At 44.8% G+C, this 17,187-nt stretch overlaps 1 long non-coding RNA gene across 1 annotated transcript in view; it reads right to left on the bottom strand.

The window, feature by feature from the left end:
- LOC132447740 (uncharacterized) overlaps positions 1–12,886 on the bottom strand; it is a 46,370-nt gene extending 33,484 nt beyond the window's left edge. Inside the window, exons 1-2 of the long non-coding RNA XR_009523188.1 lie at positions 12,063–12,886; positions 11,572–11,697 (exon numbers count right to left, since the gene is read on the bottom strand). This is a non-coding gene — a long non-coding RNA (uncharacterized LOC132447740). The remainder of the gene's footprint in view (positions 1–11,571; positions 11,698–12,062) is intronic.
- Between the last annotated feature and the right edge of the window lie 4,301 nt (positions 12,887–17,187).

The raw sequence follows: 17,187 nt of genomic DNA, 5'->3' as shown, positions 1-17,187 counted from the left end.
GAAATGAGCAAGACGCCCACCAGCCTTAAGAGAAAAGAGAAACCGAATTACACATCTCTGGATATCATTAGGGAGAACAGACAAGGGCTGTCCATCACAGGGCTGGAGAAACCCCCCAATCCCCCCCCCCCCCCCCACACACACCATCTTCTGCCTGAGAGTGTTAATGGTAGAGCGCATTCCTCACCCACCCCCCAATGAAAATGTCATGCATCACTAATGGTCTGTCTGGCTGTCACTCGCCGCCTCGTTGTGAGAAACGTCCGTTCCATCCCGCAGGAAGACGCCTCGGACTTGAGAAGCCACTTCCTGGCAGATCCTCATCTAAATCTCCCCCTCCCCCCCCCCCCCCCCCCCCCCCCCAAAGCGATGGGATATATTTTAATTCAGGGACTTCCTGTCATGACGGCGAAGGGCGGTTGAAGACAGACGGAAGCCTTGGTGGAAAATGAGAGCGGGAATGGCACGCTCGAAAGGGAATCGAACCCGCGGCCCGCCACCAGGTGTAGTTAAGCGAGCAAGTGTGTTTAAACCAGAAAGGTCATCGTGATTAATCCGTTCCAAGTCCGCCTGTACATTTTCCGTTCCACCTTTACCATGAAGAGCAATAATCAATGAATCAATCACTGATCAACTGGCTGTTTCTCCTAACTAGCCTCATCGGTTGAGCTTTTCTGGATACTTTTAAATCAACAGCATCAAACGTTTTCATCTGCCACCTCATCATATTAATCTTCTTGCCGTGTTGGAAGAGAGAGTAAAGCAAGCGACGGACCGCTAAGTAAGGTTTCAGTATGCGGCGGGAAAACAAATCAATTCTTATGGATTCGTATTAGCTTCTGATGGCCTCGTCCGAGACGTTACCCAATCAGAACGCAGCTCTGACACCAGGACAGGCGGCCATCTTGTTCAATCGTCGACAGTGAGTGAGGCGTGCACACACATATTCCCATCTGGGACTAATAAAGTACATCACAACATGTTTTAGCGAAAAAATATGTGGGCGCTAAAAGGACGTTCGGAACGGATAACAGGCCCATTTAGCTATTTGAGCCGTGAGTCAGCCATTCATTTTTTTATTGATTTCATTTTTCATTTCAAACCACCAGGCTAATATGCATTTTTAAATCACCTGGGCGGCTTGTGGGCTTAGCGGCAGACGTTTCTCTGCAGCACAGGCACACACCGAGGTTTTTATATCAGAGAAACGATTTTTATGACTCAGCGACGAGTCAATTGTCAACTGTCCATGTCTCCCGGGTGGGTGGGTGGCGGTGATTCGGTTACCAGAGGTCAGTGGCTAGTCATTTCGTAGTAAATTAGGCAGGGCTTTAAAGGGGTCCTTAATGGGATTCCATTCCTCCCCCCCTCCCCAGCCAGTCCCTCGGGGGGCGAGCGACAACTTTATCGTTCTCCGTTTTCTCCTCCCTGTTGCTCTGTCCTCGAGGGTAACAGCGGGAGCGGCGCGAGAGTACAGCACATTCCGGTGCACGATCCATTCTCTGACCTTCCGTCTCCCTCCACCATCGTCACCCTCCTCCGTACTCTTTCACCTTATCGGTTGTCATGGTTTTGGATCCTTTTCATCCCCCCCTGATGAGGTCTGTGTTCCGGGCGAACCCCGGTGGGGGATAGGAGTACACTGAGGTCTACAGGAATCCAACTGCCGTTATATCGGAAGAGTCAAAAAGCGTTTCCATTATGACTGAGGCTCACCATTTCTACATCGTGGGTATTGTACGCAAATAAATTCATGTTTAAACCAGCGCAGCGGATAATAATATTTTTTTCCTTCAGGGGATAAACATAAATCAGAGATAAGGCGGGCTCATTCTCTGAACAAACAGAGCGCGTCGTAGCTCAGTGATAGCATCAAGCCTGCCAGGTTAGCATGGGAACACATCCGGGGGAAATATTCAAGCAATGACAGGATGCCAGGATGTCACTAAACTAAACTAGTATAGACACAGGAGAATAATAACCTTCAGAGCGGAGACACGTGCAGAAATACACCCACCCACCAACAACATGCACACAACCGCCTCCACCATACACACACACACCATAAACACACACCCTCCAACATACACCACACACACACACCAACATAAACCATACACAGAAAGACCCATCACACACAACCACCCAGTCACCACACACCAGCCCCATACACACACCCACCAACCTCCACTATACACACACACACACACACACACACACACACACACACCACCATCATCCCTCCGACCTCAGACACACTCAATAGGTCATCAGACGGGTGGGTCTCTAGCAGACAGCTCCACCTTGAAGGATGTGGTGATCCTCCATAAGGGGAGAGGGTGGGGTGGGAGGGGGTCTTTTATCAGCTCATCCACCCGCAGGAACGGCAGGACTTATCGGAGCCACTCGATGCCCGGAAGAGGTTTACGACCTACAGCCCCCCCCCCCCCCCCCCCCCCCCCCCCCGCATACACATGCATGGCGACACATGTGACATTGTGAGGTATCATGCTATCGGCCCTGTCTAGCCTCCCCCCTCCCCCCCCCCCCCCCCCCAGTCCCCCCCACTTCCCCCCAGAGGAGAGGAGCTGATGAATTGCAAACAGCAAACGGCAAAACATGCGACATGCCTATGAGCAAAGATATCTTGTTTTTTTCATATATACACAAACACACAGACGCACGCACAGATACAGTATAATCAAACACAAACACATTTCTACAAGAAAAGATCATTCAAATTAAAAGCATTATAACTAGAGCCTATCGCCCAAACCACACAGCCTCTTTCAATGAAGGCGCCAGAGAAACCACACATCTGCCTTATTGCAAAACAACAGCTTTTCTCTTTGTCTACATTATGGGATGCAAACATGGCCACCGCCATGTGCCCTGTAGTCACTCCACCGGTTGCCTGTACCTCGAAGTCTTACACAGCTTATCGATACGGCTTCCATTCTTAATCTCAAGGAGGGCAGGGGCTCTCGATCCATAGGAGCCCGTACGCCTCAGTGGGGCCAGGGATACATAAGTCAACGTACACACACACCGCACACTCACACACACACACACACAGGGGGTACAAAAGGCTGAAGGGTGTGTGCAGATGCCGTTGAAGGATTGAAGTCGTTCAAACGGAAGTCTAATAATTGTAAACATCGAGATTAAAAAGTTATGATTTGACCTTGCAGGACTAGTCACCTAACGTGCAGCTGTCTCTATCAATCAATAAGAGACTCATTCATATATATCCTATATTATCATATATATCATTCATTAACACGATTAGCTTTCTTGAGAAGACCTATTGACACCATCCTATGGAATAAAGCGACGGCGATCGAGCATGAATTTCCAACATCCGGTAATTCACTCATCAAATATTCATGGGGCCGAGGGTTAAGCCACTGCGCTTCTACACATCCATACCTCGGATTATTAAATATGGAGAGGCATGGGGGAACCTGTTGCCTCTCTGAAGGCAGGGCTCACTGACCTTATCAGCCTCTCCACAGCGGGTCACAGTGGGAGAGTGGAGACGAGTTCCTAGCCCGAAAGGCACGGGGTTTGATGCCCTAGTTATGTACGCAGACTCGGATGAGGGCGTCCTCGAGCAAGGGGCCCAAATGCCCCGCCCAGCTCCTCCTCCGTGACCTGGGTCTGAAGTCAATTGGAGACGCTCTGGATTGCAGCGTCAGCCAAGTGACTCAATGTCATGTAATTATGTAATGTGAATGTAATGATGTAATGTGAATGTAATGTTTAAGTAATGATGTAATGTGAATGTAATGATGTAATATAAACATATTAATGTTATATGAATAATTATGTAATGTAAATGTAACAATGAAAGGTTAATGTAACGATGTAATGTTAATGGAACTATGTAAAGTGAATGCAAACATATTGATGTAATGTAGAAGTTACGATATAGTGTAAATGTTATGGTGTAACGTAAATATATGCAGGACAAGTACTAGTATAACACTGATACATGATTGCAGCATTGCCTGCCAACGAGGGTTGCATTTGTCTTAACTGACACGTTTCAAGGTTGAATTAAGATAGAATGAGAGATAATGAGAAAGAGGGACATAGATAGAGAAAAAAATACAAGCTAAAGGACAGGTTAAAAAATAAAGCAATTGTCACTACGCAATTGTCGCTACGATATCTTATGCTAGCTGTTATCCACTCCTTTCACTTAGTGTTTGGTAGCGTAATGGTGGCTAGCTGATAGCTTCCAATCCTCTGGTTGCCAGCGGGTCTATTCTTAGTCTCTGAGCATCGCATCTCTCCCGTGCTGGAGATGTTATTTTTAGTCACGCTGGGTCACATGACCGCGCCAGGGGGGGAGGGGGAGAAGGGGTCTTGGGGGGGGGGGGGGGGGGGGAGGGAAGTCTAGCAACTCAAGGCTAATGGTGTTGCATGGGGCAACCATCTCCATGGCTCCCAACCTGAAACGCACATCTGCGCACGCACACACACACACCCCCTAGGGTCCCTGCACTCAGGAAAATATGATTTCATGTTCAGCATCTCAACTGAGTATCTATGTGTTTTTATATCATTTGGTTTGTTAAAACGGCGAACAACTTTGTGATAACACATAAGGTAGGTTTTCGACCAGAGATGGTCTCAATTAAAAGGAGAAACGAGAAATAATAGACTGCATGGGATGGGAGTGTGTGGGGAGGGTTTGGTGGAAGATACACCTGTGCACCTCATAACTAACCTTAGGGAATTCACCTCAGGAGATCAGGAGCAGCTGACTCCAAGAGGACAAGAGCACAGAGGAAGGGGAACCAAATGTGAATGAAGGCTTAAGTAAACCGCTTCTCCTAACAGGAAAAATCCCACCTACGAGATTAAATTAATGCAATCTACAGTCATAAAGGGTTTTATAAAAGGCTTTGGGTTCTGTAGGAGTGATTGCGAGAGGCATGGACAAACGTTGTTTCCACCGTTAAACAACTTTACACGTTTAAGACCAAATGAATACAGAAATGTTCATCCCAAAGGAACCGTTTTTTAAATGAAAGAAAAATTATTCGGGGGGGTTGAATTACAATTTAAGTAACTGCATGTAAAAGGAGTATTGAAAAACAATAAAGGGAGAGTGAAAATGTAAAGGAATGTTTAAAGGTGGTTTCAAATTGGTTTAGTTTAACAACCAACAATGTTATTGAATCAACCAGCAGTAGTTCCCATCATCAGACCGAAAAAGCCCACCCTTAAATGATGTAGGCCTATTAGGACCCAAACCAATAAAGTCGGAAAGCATTAGCATCCCTTGCTATCGCTGGAAACTAGCTAGCATACTATTTCCTGCCTTAATCCCCCACTGTCATGGTAACCCATGTGTTGACTGACAGATCTCTTGGAAAATCTTGCTTCTTGAGGTCAGATAATTGGAAAAAGGGTGACAGTGGGACGTTGTTTGGATGTCGGACTGGGGGGTTTGTGTTTGAAATTACCAGAGACAGATGGAAATGATAAGAATGATAAATCAATGAATAATGTGCATCAAAGTGGTATCAGATTTGTCCTTGGGTAAATAACAATGCTTGTAAAAGCCTCGAGACGGAATGGGAAAAGACTTGAATTGTACATTTGATGAAGCAAAATAAGAGAGGATTCTTTCCAACGACGGAAACTACATCAGAAAAACAGCCAGAGGCAAATTAATTCAACATGACATACTTCACAGATATTAATATTCTCCTAGAAGACTCAATCAAATGGGTCTAATTAAAGATAAGTTTATGTTATGTAAAAAAAGAGCAGGATTCATTATTTCATTATTATTGAAGAATGTTATTGAAGAATGTTCTTGAATATATGGGTGAATGCTAGGATGTGAACTTCCCAAGCCAAAATACTTGTTTTTCCTTGGTGACCCTGTTCATGGTTGAGTAACTTTGTTACAGTATTTATAATCGTTTCCCAGATGGATCTTAGATTTTAGAAAAACCCTCAGACTCCAACACTGAAGTTGTGCAAACAAATAGTGGAAATGGTTGAATGTGAAAGATGCTGGGAAGATGAAGTGGGAAAAGGGACTGAATAAAGTACGATGGGACAGCTTTAGTGGGAGCAGCCTTACCTCGACCTGAGTCTGATGGTTTGGAACAGTACATCTGTAATTGGCCGCCATGGTCTAATGCCCACAATATTGTCTAACACAAATAAGTGCCTTACTTACATCAATGTCTCCTTCGCTATCTGCATGTTTTGTTTATATATATATATATTAGAGCTGTCAAGCGATTAAAATATTTAATCGTGATTAATCGCATTAATGTCAGTTAACTCACGATTAATCGCGATTAATCGCAAATTCTTTTTCTAAGCTAAATATCCCTTGATTTTTTTGTCCCATAATTCTTCTCATTTTAATTCTAGGGAACATGGTGAAGTGCATCGGCTTGTCTTGTGCAAATGATTTTTTATTGATAACAACATTGGCATATACTGATCAAAACAGGACGATACAAAAAAAGAGCCTATAGTGCAATTAAACGACTGCTTTGAACAAATGTAATTTGAACATAGCAGTCAGGCTACTGCTGCTTTGTTTTGAGCCAAAGAAAAAAAAAATATATATATATTTTTTTTTTTGTAAATAAAATGTTTGCGTTAATCGCGCGACAATTTTTTTAACGCCGTTAAAATTGGTTTGCGTTAACGCCGTTAATAACGCGTTTAACTGACAGCTCTAATATATATATATATATATTTTTTAATTCAATTAAAGAAAGATAAATGGTTAATCCAAGGACATGGTACACTGCATATTTCAACTTTCAGGCTTAACTCAACATTGCCATAATAACATTTGGCACTTTGATGTAATTATGATGACAACTTATGTATTCGCTTTTTCTTAAAAAATAAAAGCTGAAAAGAAAAGTACAGTTGCAGTTGTTTTCAATGCAACCCACCTCCACACACACAAACACACAATTACATGGTGTCTACGTAAACAGGACAGGTAAGTCAGACAACCTGTAATTTTGAGGCGCAATGTCGCATATAATTTAGCTCATTACCAAACACAAAGAGATTTCTATCATAACTGAAAGTCCCCAATTAGATGCCACCCCTCAAGTCGTGAAACCTTTGCTCGAAACTGGCAGTTCTGCTCTGTAATTTACACCTCAAACGAGCTCCAACCGAGGTTACGGGCAAACGGAGATGGAGCCAACCGATTTGCCGCGCCACATAAAACTACACGCTAGCCCACTTTGGAAGGCGCCGGTTTGCTGAACAATGTGAGGAGGCGGGACCAGCAACCTTCAGGGGTGCACCTGTGACTGCGGTGTCAACTGTTATCTGATGGTCTGTTTTTTTCTCTGAAAACTTTTACGGAACAAAATGTTCAGTTATTCTGTAGTCATTATTCATACACTAGAGAAGCCCGACGTTTGAGAGGAATATAAAACAGTGCTCCTCGCTTGAACACACGCATTTACAGTCACAAATGCAAAACACGCAACCACACACACACACACACACAGACCATTAAGCTTTGACAACTAAAATAAAAGCGTAAATTATAACCGCAGCTGTAGTTCTGCTTTTAGCACCTTGTCGTTAAAGTGGCATTAAACACAAGGAAAGCATCCCTTCCAGCGCTCTGTCGCCTCTTCGTTTAATGAAACACAAAATCAAACACCAGCAAATGCATTGTGTTAGGTCCCTTAAGTCCCGTACATCTAGCAAGCAACATAAAAATAAAACATATCGGATGAAATATTCCCTGCAGACATCTGTGTGTCCCATATGTTTTGTCGATTCTGGCTACTCGTTACCACAGACTAAAGGAACGTCTTTAAACGTATTTGCTCTGTTTAATGATGAGCAGTAAGACATCCATTTGGTAAAATGAAACCGGGAAAGTCATTCAATGTGATCACGCTATTAAGCAGCATATCTTTGCTTTACTGGGGTATCAAAAAAGCTGTCAAAAAAGCTGCTTCTGCATGGCGACATTCAGATTGTTTCCTGAGCTGCAAACAAACCAATGTAATCGTTTCAAAATGGGATTTGAAGGCAATTTGTCCCTGTGATCCCACATCTATATCTTCACCTGTATCCTCTCAATCAGGGTGCGCCTTCTGATTGCGGCTCATCAGCGAACCGAATAAATGAATGAATGAAACGGTCAAGCTAAAAGAGAAGCGTTTAGATTGTTGGCGGGGCCATGTTTGTGCGATGCCACTCGCGTAAGCCTCTTCAAACCCATCAGGGCACGGCGGAGAGGAGCGTAAGTACGCTACTCAGAGCTCCCCGCCAGGCTACGGCCGCCGCCTCCAAACGTATCAAAATAAGAGCCCCCTCAGACGAGCCTGGCATCTGAAGAAGGCCACCGTAAAAATAAGAGCCCCCTCAGACGAGCGCCATCTGAAGCAGGCCACCGTCAAAATAAGAGCCCCCTCAGACGAGCCCGCCATCTGAAGCAGGCCTGTCAAAATAAGAGCCCCCCCCTCAGACGAGCGCCATCTGAAGCAGGCCACCGTCAAAATAAGAGCCCCCTCAGACGAGCCAGCCATCTGAAGCAGGCCTGTCAAAATAAGAGCCCCCCCCCTCAGACGAGCCCTCCATCTGAAGTAGGCTCCCGTCAAAATACGAACGAGAACATGAGCGTCTGTCTGAATAACGAGCCGGTCTGTCGAAACCCCGTCAGGCGTGTGCACGATTGTGTGTCGGTGTGTGACGCGCCACACGTGCACTATCCTGCCCCTGCAGAGGTGTGACGCCCCCCCCCCCCACCACCACCACCACCACTATGTACTATATACACATCCTGAGTGGGGCTTATGTCTTCAGATCCTATAGACTCCCCGGGAGAGGCAGAGGAGGGAGAGACTCCAGCGCTGTAGAGACCTTAATGTCAGCCGCCGGCTGGAATCTCTTTTAGTACGAGGCGTCGCGGCTTCAAGTGGCTCCTCTCGCGCTCTCTCTTCCTTAATCACGCTAAATGTGAGCACAGGCGTCCGCGAGGAGTCGTGGAGAGGTAAGAATATCGCACACAGACGGTCATCTTCTTGTCCACTTTTTCATTTCTTACATGCAAGGTTTAAACAAACGGCTTTGGAGTCTGTGGTTGCTGTGGGGCGGGGGGGGCAGGGGCTATGGCGTCCCAGTATGAAGAGCACAGTACAGGCCAGTATCGGACCTTTCAGCAAGAAAGGAAGGAAGGAGGGAGAAGGGGGGAGGAATGAAGGAATGAGGAATTAGGGTGATGGAAGGAAGGAGGGAGAGTTAAGTCCGAATGAAGGAAGAAAATTAAAACCAAAAGCAATACAACAACTCAAAGAAGGTGAGAGAGCATTCAGTATTAATCTCTTTCCACATTGAACCCTTCAGATGAAACCACCTCCCCGCTACCCGCCTCGAGGAGATAACCATCGCCTTTCACGTTCATATACAGCCAGCATGTACACAGAATGACCCCAGACTCATTTACAGTCTCAAGCCATCATGGGGGAAGAGAGGAATAAGACCCCCATGAGTTTGTCTTATGCAGGTTTCAGTTGTTTTATGTTTGGATTATTTCAGTATAAATAGAGCCAGCGCATTACATTCGATGCGTTAGGCAACACCATCAGATGCAGATTGATTCATTAAAAAGGCCTTGAATAGCCAAAACAAGTTTTCATTTATCTCAATTAGCGAAATTAACCACGACCGAAAGACTGATGAGCAGCACGGGAAGGGAAGGAAGTGAAATATTTTGTGCACACGGTGCGGTACATTAGCATGGAATCAAAGGTTAAAAAAAAAAATCACATTTGTCTATTAATTCACGGAGACGTTAGCACCGCATCAGAGGTGAAATTATTCCGTCTTACGAATGACTAAACCTTGGCACTCCCGTTTGATCAAAACGTGGCTTTTCTTTCTAGTCAATTAACTTTGAGCGGAACGCAAAATAACGAATACCTGTGCTGATGGAGTCGCGGGTGGAAAACCCTTTATTCTTAAAGACACTCATTAGTTAAACCACGTATGAACCAAAGTGATGGCTGCATTGGAGTAAGTGCCGGTGTCTCCTGAACCACTCTCCCGATCCGACTGCACTCCGACTGCATTAATGAGCGTGTGTCTTTCTGTCCTAAACTCAGACACACACACACACACACACACACACACACCCTGTTCATCAGCAGGATTTGTCCCAGCAGTGGTGCTGAGGTGGGTGTGGTGTGCGCTGTGTGGATGTGCGCGAGCAGTGCTGATGTGTGTATGTGCACGTGATGTGCATGGGTGAAGAGAAGTTGGAGTGTCATTACTGATGGACAGTATTTCTACTGACAGTAAAAACGGTCTCATCAATGGACCAGCAATGTGACATTACAAGTAATAGCTTGCATGCGCAAGACAAATTTTGTTACGTTAGGGCAAATACAGTGGTCAGTGTGCACTTTATAGTCATCCCTTTATCTCAATTTGATAATATTGTTGCTTCTGTTCTAGACATGTAGATCAGAAAGCAGCTATGTAGGCTTCTTTCTGTTATTAAGTCTAATGTCTATCTAGTCTATCTTGTCTAAAGCCATTAATGAGCTACTGCCACCTACAGTATCATCCTGCCTTTTTTATTTCCCTCAGAGCAGGACACTAAGTTGCCGGCAGTATTTTTCCACAATATTCCCTCAATGACAATAAAGACCACGAAACCATTGACAGGGGTACAGTAGGTGACACATACAGCATATTTAAATAATACAGCATTTGGAGCGCCCAAAATCATTTCTAATTGGGATGGCTGAATGCAGCGGCACTGGTGACACATGTAAGGGACACACTGGGTTGCCTTTCTATCATGAGACCCAAGCAGTCGATTTACATAGTCTTTGGCATCAAAATGGTGGTTGCACCGCAGAAACCCCTGTGGTTCCTACCCTGGGTTTGACTCTTTGAACGCATCCTCCAATTTCAACTGCAAAACCAATTTTCAAACACAGTCATGCGATCCGGGGTCGCAATTACGCTCAGCTGCAGGGGGGGCTTTCCTCGTTAAACATTAAGCGCATTGAGTTGTGATTCAAATTCAATAGGCAAGGGAAGACAGGTGCAAACACTTGAGCGTTGATTAGAGTTTATTCTCAAAGTACTTCTTAACCGTCGCGACTCACGCTAATTGGGGTTCCTCTGACGGTATGGTACCCCGCAGTGGACAATATTCGGCGCCGTTTTGTCAGGATGAAGATGAGTTTAAATGCAAATGTGTTTATGGTAAATTACCATAGATACATAACGAAGTGCAAGAGGGAAGGAGGGAAAGAGGGAGGAGGAAGGAAATAAGGGAGGCAGGATGGGAGGTGGGGAAGAAGGAAGGGAGGAATTAAGTAACCAACAGGAGGAAGGATGGATGCAAAGAATGCGAAGTACGAGAGAAAAATGTGTATGAGTGAGAGCCTCATTTCACACCAATCTCTTTAATAATTCTCCAGACTGAGGCAAGCTCTCTTCAAATACTTCCCTTGACGCGAGCCATCATCTTAAACATGGGAACAAAACATACATTAACTCCCCCTCCTCCCTCACTCTCACCTTCCTTACCTCTGGTCCACGGCGACGCGGTCGTCAGGACAACCTTGAAGATGGCCGCCCCATGGCGCCTGTGGGAGTGTGCTCAGCTCAGCTGGGGTCGTTCATCAAGATGTCAAAGGAACGTTTCAATTTGAGCTGAAAAGAAAACCATCATTACAAGATGTCTGCTTATGCACCATCACACACTGATACGGAGTTACGGGAAATATAGATATTATTACATTTAATACATTTAATGAAAATATTATGGACTTATGGAAAACCGTATCATTGTTTTAATTTCCTGATATGGAAAAGAAAACCATTATAACAAGATGTCTGCTTATGCACTTTCACACACTGATATGGAGTTCCTTTCTAGTTTATTATTGTATTTTTTGCAGCAGACAGATCCTTCCTTACGGAAAAGTATTACAAAGTACAACTAAAAAGCGCCCAAGCTCCACGGCATGATCTGATTGGACGTGATGTGTGTCGTCATGGCCACGGCGGGGTCCTACCATGTGATTGGTGGACGGCAGAGTGGCGTGACACCTGACCTTCTCAGTCATGTGTCCGCGTCGTCTCCTCTGCGTGGCTCTGCTGAATGTCACTGGAAGGCCCGCACACACACACACACACACAGTCTGAGACGTGCAGAGAGGAAGGCACAGTGATATACACAGTGACACACACACACACACGCAGAGATGGACACAACAAACACACTAATGCACACATTCACACACACCTGTAAGACAGTCGTCAACAGAAAGTTCTTCACGCAGAGTACACGCAACCTTTCCCAGACACACAAGTCACTAAGGGCTGCATGCACGCAAGCGCACACAAACACATACCCACGCACAATCACACACACACAAAGTAAAGGCCACAGCTCTGGAGAAGTGATTTTCTGCTGTTGTTTGGCAGGACACCCTTCCTTCTCAAAATAACAAAGTATCCAGCTGATCGCACGCAGGTGTGTGTGTGTGTGTGTACGTGTGACCGACCACTCCAACCCCGTGGGGATAATTGACTTGTCAGGCCCCGGCGTGTGTCACCAAACCACCAGGTGTGCTGTTCTGCTGCCAGGGTAACGGTCATGCATATATGGATAAAGTCTCTCTCTCTCTCTCTCTCTCTCTCTCTCTCTCTCTCTCTCTCTCTCTCTCTCTCTCTCTCTCTCTCTCTCTCTCTCTCTCTCTCTCTCTCTCTCTCTCTCTCTCTCTCTCTCTCTCTCTCTCTCTCTCTCTCTCTCTCTCTCTCTCTCTCTCTCTCTCTCTCTCTCTCTCTCTCTCTCTCTCTCTCTCTCTCTCTCTCTCTCTCTCTCTCTCTCTCTCTCTTCCCCGTCCCACCCAAAATAACATGGTTTATAGATAGGCAAACAGAAGAAGAAATGGTGGTCGGGGGTTGGTGATGGTTTATTAACTCATCGACTGGTCAGGAATATAATCGCATTAAAGAGGGGTTGAGGGAGAGGGGGGGGGGGGGTTGGGCGATGGCACATGTGGTGAAGTGTGAGAGCTTGCTTCAAGTGGGGCAGCGCCGGTATGAGTCCTGTGTGTCGAGAGAGAGAGAGAGAGAGAGACTATAATGGGATGAGCGAGTACGGGTTACTACGTGACAGTTGGATGTGTACCTCTGCCCAGTTTATCCCATTCATCTGGGGACACTGACAACCCCGACAACGGCCTTTGACCGTGGACACAACGGCGGGAACGAATAACAAAACAAACGACATTAGCGGATTACGATATTTATCGGCATTGACGGGGTCGTTGTTCTGCTCGTTCTGTCCCCGCGCGGCCGTTTGGGTGTTTTATCGTCCGCACGTCGTAGTTTGAATCCCATCGGAAGGGCGATAACATGAAAAAGAGCTGAGCGCTTAACAAGCACCTCGGCTGACTTTGTAGAGTCGACAGGGGAGTTGTGTGTGTGTGTGAGTGTGTGTGTGTGTGTGTGTGTGTGTCTCACATCTATATGCAATATGTTAAGTGTTCTCAGGGGTGATGTTTTCACAGAAACACACACACACACACACACACACACACACACACACACACACACACCTCTTAAATCACGCTGCATAACAACGCTGGCACGACAGGCACAACCACTTCCCCAGGGGATGATGGTGCTGTCATGGAAACCGTGTAAAATGACCTTCAGAGCAGCTAGAGACTCTCCCCTGAGCTCGTGGACTTTGTGAGTCATCAACAACATTCAAATCCACACGCACGCACTCCGACAACAGTGAATCGTTCATCAGTGTCTACATTTCTAGATTGATGCGTTTTGTTTGACACACATACACACACACACACACACACACACACAGAAATACAATTTTTTAGATTGTAATCGTGTCGTATTTTTGAGTTTTACTCAAATATGTCTCATTAAAGTGTGTTGTACTTAGTGCGAATTTCCAATTCAAGCAAATCACTTTCCATTGCATTGAACTGATTTGAAGAAAAGTGTGACACCAATCATCAAACCCACGTTCAGCCTCACACAATGAATCATCCCTTTAACGTTTATTTATAGGGAGACAGTATAGGTTAAGTACTGGCTTCGTGTTTCAACAGCGAAGGCCAGATGCTAAATGCCCAATTGATTTTATAACCTCGCAACGCTAACCTCTCAATACAAGTTCCTACCCTCGCAATAACTCCGTTTAAAATTGCTCATACTTTTCACGATCCTCTTGGTTACTGATTCATTTCATCATGCTCTCAACATGTTCATGTCATCTCGCATTTTGCTCACTTTTGTTCATTGTTCGGTGCTCCACAACTCACCGGTGATGGATCAGCCCGGAAAAGCTAATTAAGAAACATCCTACCAGGTGGTGCGTTGCCATTACATAGGAGGGGTGTGTGGTTCGTGAAGTTGTAAACACTGCCCCCTGCTGGTCAACAGAAGTAATTCCGAATAAATGGGGAACCCACTGCCATCGAACTCCAGAATGCCGTCGCGTTTTGTATAATGATGTTTTAAAAATCCAAACCATTTATTTATTTTTTGCGTTTGAAGCTTTACTCAACATTGTTGAGTGTGTGTAGCTGATTGCTGCTTAAGCAGCCTCAGCTGGCTCGACTCACCTGTTGTGCATTGACTTATCGATGCGCTCACTTTAAACCAGCTCTCTCCACAAACACACAAAAGGACATGTCCTGCATGGCATACATGCATTGTCATAGATGCTCAAAAATATATACTAAGGCTGGTAGTATTCTGATGACCATATTGAAAGTTCAGATCCATTTAAACAGTAAACATAAACATTTATATAAGCAATATATTGTTGCAGACCAACAATTTTCAGTCACAAAACTCCTAACTTTAACCAAATAGCAAGTAGATACGCTCCACTCAGTTGACAGAAATACTAAATGCAAATACATAAATACATTTGTAAAAACACAAATGATTGGTCACAATGGTACCGAACTTCCAACCATGTGGAGAATATTGTCCATTTGAGCCTTGACTCAGTTTACCTCAGACAGAGCTGAGAGTTGTTCCTGTGTACTTTTGTTTACGGCTGTGAATGATTCTAACGATTAGCTGTGGCTGGTGGGTTTGATATGTTAAGCGGGAATAAATAGACTCTGAGCCAAGCAGGCAGAGAGCCTGAGAGACAGTAAGAATGCAGATAGATGATAAAGCTTTTTGAAAGAATATTTCATACATTTTTCCTCTCTCCCCTTTCATGAATTGGACACCTTTACTGGAGCCTAAAGCCTAAAAGCAAAAAAAGGTGGCTGTTTAAATACCATATCAGTTCGGTGATACCCTCCGAGGGATAAAGCTAAACACAGCTATCTCCAGACCCTATTTTTCTTTATCATTTTTATCGGATTTAAATAAATGTGCACGGAAAGTACAGCGAAAAAAACATGAAGGTGGGCTTGTGTCTGATCTTGTCAGTGAGTCTTTCCATTTAAACAAACAAACAAATGTCTTCACTGTTCTCCGATTCACAGGCTTCTGCGGATCCGGATCCTGGACAGACAGACAGACGAGACGTTGTGACGTGGAGTGGTTGGCTCCAACATGAAGGACACTGCTGCCTGGCGTCTGAGCTCCTCCATGAGTCTCGCTGGTTTCCTAGATGGAGGAGGAAGGCTGGATACGATCATGGATGAAATCCGTTCTGTTCTGTTGTACCTCCAAACATAAAAGGTAGCATTATGGGAAATGAATTTGGCATCTCCAAATATGAGAATGCTGTTAATGATTGCTTGAGACGAATTGAACAGCGTTCTTGCTAAACATATGTGTAGTAAGACATTTGGGATATTTGGTTGGAAATATTAAAACAAATGTTTGTTTTTTTGAGTAGTTGTCAATTCTATAATCAATAAAACAGAACAAGAGACCACCATCAATAAAAGTGTGACTTAGTGAGGATAAACAATCTTTTTAGCGATTCCCTGTCAGCCCAATTACGACTGATTCAACAACTTAGGCCTTAGAAGATACACTTTGAGCAGTAAACTACCGTATGATTATTAGCATGCAGGTACCAGCCTGGGGATTGAAGGGGGTCGGCATGGAAACGTCACTGCCCCCGTCCCAGGGTGACCTGTTGATCGAGGAAGAGGAGGCATGAGGGAAGCGTGACGATACACAGATAAGAAGATGAGTCACTGAGAATGAATTAAGTGTGCAGATGTGTGTGTGTGTGTGTGTGTGTGTGTGTGTGTGTGTGTGTGTGTGTGTGTGTGTGTGTGTGTGTGTGTGTGTGTGTGTGTGTGTGTGTGTGTGTGTGTGTGTGTGTGTGTTGCTTACCTTCACTTTGATGTAAATTTACAGCAAATTTCTAACAGTAATCTACTGTTTTTAGGTATTGAGGAGTCCAACAGTTCAAGCATCATCACTTTGCTGCCAGTGTATTTGTATGATACAGTAATACTACAGTACCTTACTGCCAAAACTGCGGCCAGTACTTTAATGCAATTTTACTCTGAAAACGATACTGTTTTTACAGCGTAGACATTAAAGGGTACATATTATACCACCAGATGTGAGTGTGATTAGCCTTACAAGCGGTTTCGAAAATCTGCCCCATATGACATCACTAGTGGGCGTGTCTACCTTGATCTGTGCTGGATAGATGAGCAACGTTTACTTCAGTCCACTGGGAAGGCTGGTAGACTGATATATCCAGCACAGATCTAGGTGGACATGCCCACTAGTGATGTCATATGGGGCAGATTTTCAAAACGGCTTGTAAGGCTAATCACACTCACACCTGGTGGTATAATATGTCCCCTTTAAGGTGAGTGTTCGGCTCATCCTAAAACACCTGCATGGGTCTATGCAGAGGATTGCCTTTTGCATTGGAAGCACTTTAGATTTGGAAAAAACAATGCAGAGAACATTTTGAGGCCGCCAAGTTCATAACAGTATACTACGTTAGATATTCAAGTTCCATTCTGAATTCCTATCTCTCTGTTGTTACCAAAATGGAATTTGAAATTGTGTTTCGGCATGACGAACATCTCAGAGACCCACAAGACATGCATGGTTGATTCTGGAATAAAAATGAGAAGTATTTGAAGAAAGGGTTGTTCTGGCGCTCAAGGGAGCCCTGTTCCTTTCCAACTGACTGCCAGGCGACATTGTGGGAAGAGT

Source organism: Gadus macrocephalus, chromosome 19 (assembly GCF_031168955.1).
Source record: "Gadus macrocephalus chromosome 19, ASM3116895v1".
Taxonomy (NCBI): Eukaryota; Metazoa; Chordata; class Actinopteri; order Gadiformes; family Gadidae; genus Gadus; species Gadus macrocephalus.
This window is presented reverse-complemented; position numbering and strand designations above follow the sequence as displayed.